At 46.8% G+C, this 6,000-nt stretch overlaps 1 protein-coding gene across 2 annotated transcripts in view; it reads right to left on the reverse strand.

Annotated features, from left to right (window-relative positions):
- The window catches only part of CDKL5 (cyclin dependent kinase like 5), a 257,239-nt gene extending 256,667 nt beyond the window's left edge, over positions 1-572 (reverse strand). For both annotated transcript variants that reach the window (XM_075263752.1, XM_075263751.1), the window contains exon 1: positions 490-572. The gene's annotated coding sequence lies outside the window, so the exon portion shown is untranslated. The remainder of the gene's footprint in view (positions 1-489) is intronic.
- Positions 573-6,000: the final 5,428 nt, after the last annotated feature.

A 6,000-nucleotide genomic window follows, 5' to 3' on the forward strand; every position in this document is an offset into this window, starting at 1 on the left:
ATAGGACAGATCTCCAGGAGCGGGCAGCCGGGTAACAGCATCAGGTTGTAATGCAAAATGCAAATAGACACTGAAAACGCCAATACATAGCTGCAATGTGAACAGGGATATATGGAGACTGATTAAAGATGAGCTCATGCATGATGAGGCTAATCCATGTTATGGCAAAGTGGGCACTGATGCAGCAAGGCTAAGGAGAAGAGGAGCCCGACATCATGGCACAGATTAGCTGGGCACCATCCTGATGAGTGGCAATGTGGCCTGGCATCAGGGGACCACTGCAGGAGGGATGCTGTCAGGTGTCCTGCCTGCAGATGAGGGGGCGTACAGGCTGATCTGATGATGAGAGAGGGGTCTATAGCGCAGAGGCAAATGCAGGAGGGGGTCGTACAGGCTGCATGTCCTAGATGAGGCTACTAGAGGGGATCCCAGACCCCGGGGGCATAGGGAAGCCCCGCTCCTGTTGCTATCGCCAGTGTTGTCACTCACCTCTGCCCGTGCTCCTCTCCGCACCTCCTCCTTCTCTCCTCTGCCGCTGTTTTCCTATCGGGCAGCTACTGAATACGACCAGCTGGAAGAAGAAAACGAAACACCACGCCCACCAGCCCCTCTACCCCGCCCCTCAGCCACGCCCCTCTGCGCCAACACCTGCCCACTCTTCCTTCAAAGCGGCGTCTCCTCAGCGCACTTGAATTGAGCGACTGTGAATTCTGACCAATAGGTAGCTGAGAATGAGCAGCGCTCTGTGACTGATCGTAGAGCCAACCAATAGGAACACGCAAGAGGCGGGCACTGGGGGGAGGAGGGAGATACTGCAGGTGTGGAATGCGGAGGGACGGGATAGGCAAGCGAAGATTAGGGGCGGAGACTTGACTGTCTCCTAGGCGACCATCAGTGGAGGCGTCCTTGATGACAGCAGGAGGGTGTGGCTACACTGGGACACGCCCTCCGCATACAGTATAAAGGCATAACTGGAGGGGGCCGTCCCTGCCGCAATAGTCTGAGAGGAGCGCGGGGCATATTTTAGGCTGTGTTCACATTGTCTGAGCTCATGAGGCTGGCCGAAGAGGTGATGTCAGTGGTCAGCAGTCATGTGTGATGACGAAACAAAGCACTGTGTATAGGCTGAGAGACAGCACCATGTAGTCTCACTGACCAGTATATCAGGGAAGCTATATACCTGTAATGTAATGGCAGGCTGATGTTCTCTCCTAAGAACAACGCCACAGGTGTCCACAGGTTGTGTGTGGTATTGCAGCTCAGCCTCATTCACTTTAAACAGATCCTGTCACTCACACAATTTTTCCTAGGTACCACGTCAGAATAGCCTTCAGAAAGGCTATTCTTCTCCTACCTTTCGTCGTCTTCTCCGCGCCGCGGTTTGCCTACAATCCCGGTTCTTGTCGGTATGCAAATGAGTTCTCTCGAGCACTGGGGACGGGTCCCAGAGCTCAAACAGCACTGGGGGCATCCCAAATGCTGCGAGAGAACTCACTCCAGCGCCGCCTCCACCTTCGTCAGCAGTGTCCTCTTCAGCCTCCTCTTCCTGCGGCGGCTTCTAATTTCTAGGCCTTGGGCAGAGCAAACTGCGCATGCCCACAGACCATGAGAAAATGGCCGCTTGCACAGTATTGTAAGCAGCCATTTTCTCGTCGCAGTCTGCTCTGCCCGAGGCCTAGAAGTTACAAGCCACTGCCAGAAGACGAGGACGCTGCTGACATAGATGGAGGCGGTGTTGGAGAGAGTACTCTCGCAGCATTGGGGACGCCCCCAGTGCTGTTTGAGCGCTGGGTCCCGCCCCCAGTGCTGCAAGAGAGCTAATTTACATACTGAGAAAAACCGGGATTGTAGGCAAACGGCAGCGCGGAGAAGATGACGAAAGATAGGAGAATAGCCTTTCTTAAGGCTATTCCGACGTGTTACCTACAAAAAATCGTGCCTGACTGATAGGATCCCTTTAAAAAGGTCCACTCATACAAGGGCAGGGGTGACACAGTTTCTGATAGAAAGCAGCCAGTAAGGGGGGTCTTCAGTAAGACTGGGGTTAGGATGACACATGGTATCGCTCCCATCTTCTTCTCCAGACAGTCATTTTGCTTCTTTGCACCAGGCCAGTCTCCAAAAGCCTTCACCTCACTGTATGTGCTGATGCATGGACACCTACCCGCCTGCTGACATTTCTGAGAAAATGTTGTGCTGATGTTGAACCAATCCCATTGCTGAATCCTCTTTAGGAGACCTTGACTGGCACCTGCTGGAATTTCTTGGGTGCACAGAAACCTTCTTCACAGCAAAAAAACCGATTATATTCAATGGGGTCCATTGGTCACTATTGGTGTTCTCCATGTGTTCATTGTTCTGGTTCTCCAAAGGACCAGAGCAACAGACACCTGAGCGCAAGTGTGAACTTAGCTTCAGTCAGCATTAGAGATGAGCAAGTACTATTCAAAACTCCCGTTTCGAATAGCACGCACCCATAGGAATGAATGGACGCAGTCGGCATGCAGGGGGTTAAGCAGCCGGCCGTTGGCAAGGTCTGCGTGCCGGCCGCTTACATTCATTCCTATGGGTGCATGCTATTCGAAACAGCCGTTTCGAATAGTACTCGCTCATCTCTAGTCAGCATGGCAGAGTGAGATCAGGTGCCATGTCCTTGTTAATACTTTCGTCCTGAAGTGATATTAGCAGGTCATTTTGTTGCAGACATGCAATTCAGGAAATTGAGTTTTTGTGATTAAGTTCATTTACATGGCATTGAATGCCACGTAATCTACTGTCTGATCACTCCTAATATAATATAATATAAAGTTAATGCAAACTGTAATGAAAAAACGGAAACATCAAACTGGAAAACAAGATTTCAGTGTCAATCTCAAAACCTTTGGACACAATTGTATAGCTACACCGCTGGTAGAGCATGTGACCACATACGTCTTGGGAAACAAACATATTCGCATTGGAAGAGGCCGAATGATATATATGTTTACATGCCTCTAATGCTAGGTTCACACTAGCGTTTGAGTCTCCGTACAAGACTACGTGCCACGTTCTGCTTAAAATTGGTGGAGAGAAAAGTCCTACTAGAAGAATTTTACTCTCCACTGTTTGCACAGCTTCAATATAAAAGCAAAATGTAAACCATTATACCACCTACAGGCCCTTATGAACTGGTGGTTTAGTGTTCCAAATGTCCCTGAAATAAAGCCATTTATGACCGTAATAAAAATAAATAAATAAATAAATAAATAAAGCTTATACTCCACCAGGTGCTGTACTCCTCACACCAGCGAAGTTCTTCACTGAAGCCAAAGGAGTACGCCTCGGTTTCAGTGCACATGCCCCGTAACTCTGGCACTTGCACAGCGAAGCTGGGGTGTACGTCCTTGGCTTCACTGAAGAATTGCGCAGGTGCTGGGAGCACTAGATATGGGTCTGATGAGACTCATCTCTTGGTAAGTATAAAGGTTTATTTTCAATCTGACCGTTTCCCTTTGAAGAATGCCATTAGGATAAGTATGTGGTCACACAAGGCTCATCAGCTACCCCTAATAAGAGGTACAGATGCACTTCCTTATCCTTCTTCTTGACCTGGCATATCCCAAGATGAATGGTCCATCTGCAACACTCAGGAGGGCCAGGGCTGGTATCACAGGTAATATCCGATGTGGCCGGCTTTCAGGGGATTAATCCTGGGTCCCAAATGTGCACAAACTCTCCTTTTTGATGTCCCCGAATACCCTCCCCTGCGTGATATCTGACAATGACAACAGACAACCAGGCTTCGGGGGTAATCGTTGCTTTTCTTTTTACTAGCAGGACAAAGTAATACGAATGTACATATGGAGGACTTCTTCACATACAATACAGCGATCTTTGTAGGTAGTGTCCAATTAGCAGAGGATGGGGCAGAATGCTTTGGATAGCAGTTGCTTGGCAGTTAACTTGTATATACTTGTAAAGATGGCCTGTATCCAGGGGGTTAGTCCTCAACAAACTGGGTACACGTATATAGAAGAGCAGATACAATTCGACAGCGGGAGACGCTCAATTTCTGCCAGACTAGCTATGGGTTTCTTACTATAGATTTGTCCCAAGGACTTACTTGGATAGAGATATACGTGTGAGGTCCCAGATGTACGGATAAGACAAGTCCATCAACTTCAGCGCTTGTAAGATTAGAGCTTCAGAGGAAAACACTCTCTGAGAAGGGCCTTGAGGACAGAGGAGAAGGCATCTCTGCTTGGTGTACCCTGATAGTGGGCATCCATCATCCATGCTCCATGTGCTCAGTCTGCTAGCTGTCTCCTGTCTTAGACTTGTAGCCCCACACAAAAGAACTCAGCCAAAAACGTCCCCAACCCCCTCTAGAGGGGTGGTCACTCAACTCTCCCTCCAGGCCAGTCAAGGGAGCCTGATTGGTCCTGGAGGTCAGCTAATCATAATGGACACTCCCTTTACAGTAACAACTCAAATTACAATGGCAAAGTATAGGCAGGTGCAGTTCACAAAAACATCCACAAGATGGCGCATTAATAGACCCCCTGTGTGCTGGCTCTGGAAGAATAGAAATATATAGAAGGAATGAAGGGGGAGGAAAATATTTACCTTATATGAAAATGTCCATGCTATCTCGGTCTGCAGTAGAGCGAATTGGACTAGCAGTACCGGGACATTACACATCCCCTGAGGCCTCACATGCACCTGGGTCCCTGATCATACTACATAGCGGGTATGGAAGCAAAATATTTGGTCTCCACAATGGCAATGCACAAAACTGCCTGTTTACAGGATACATGGGAATCCAGTAGTATATTACTACATGCATTACTGACAATAATGTGGATATATCTTCATATTATTAGATAATACAAACTATTACATTTTAAATATTTGTTCCTGTCAAACAAATGCCCCCATAATTTCCAGCATATGTAATAAATCCAGGCTGACCTAATACAAGGATTACTGTTCCTATCAATGATTACGTACAGTACTATAATTATAGTGATGGACAGATAATAATATGATCTGATATATTTGCAATGATTATCAGTTTGATTGGATCATAGCGTAATATATATGTATATAAACAGTGCAATCCCCAGATTATCAATATGACTCTGGCTCCTGCTTCCTCCAAAATTTTTTGGATGACACAGAGGGTGGGGCAAATGGATACTTTACAAGCGTTTTTGCAATGTAGTGTACCAACAGTGCCTTATCCTGAACGTAGCAAAAACCAAGGAGATGACCATAAACCTTATTAAGACAAGGACGGATAATACTCCAGTCACCATCTTCTATAACGGAATGGAACAAGTGTCATCCTACAAATACCTGGGCGTGCACTTGGACAAGAAGCTGGAATGGATGGAAAACGTAGAGAAGGTGAACAAGAAGGGTGCCAGCAGTATCTTATTACAAAGGAAGCTACGATCATTCAAGTTGTGTGCAGACTTGCTTGAGGTCTTCTTCTAATTGGTGATAGCAGGGGCCTTATTCTATGGGGCCATAGCTTGGGGAGGTAATACCAAAAAAAAAAGAGATACTACAAAGCCAGACAAACTGATTAAGAAACACAGTTCTGTGATCGGTCGTTGGCTTGACAATTGGGAAGCCACCTTGGAAAAGAGAATCTCCAAGAAATTCCGGGCCATCTGTAGTAACTCAATGCATCCTTTGTACATCAACATCACAAAGCTAATGTATGTATTGTGTTATGGGTTACATGCGTGGTACAGTAGGGAGCCGCTCAATACTGAATATCCCAAAAGAACTAATAAAGTTCTATTCTATATGGCAGTGTTCCTACCTGCCTTAGATTTCAACTCTGGTGCATGGAGCTCCTTAATAATTCTGGCACATCTCACACTAGCCAGGGAGTTGATTAAGACTGACGTACAGAATGCCAGTCTTAATAAATTCCCCCCCCCCCCCATTTTAGTTCCAGTACTTCTCACTGTGCTCTTGCAGCTTCATTGGCTGAATTAATTAGGTAAT

The sequence above is a fragment of the Leptodactylus fuscus genome, chromosome 2 (assembly GCF_031893055.1).
Source record: "Leptodactylus fuscus isolate aLepFus1 chromosome 2, aLepFus1.hap2, whole genome shotgun sequence".
In the NCBI taxonomy this organism is placed as follows: domain Eukaryota; kingdom Metazoa; phylum Chordata; class Amphibia; order Anura; family Leptodactylidae; genus Leptodactylus; species Leptodactylus fuscus.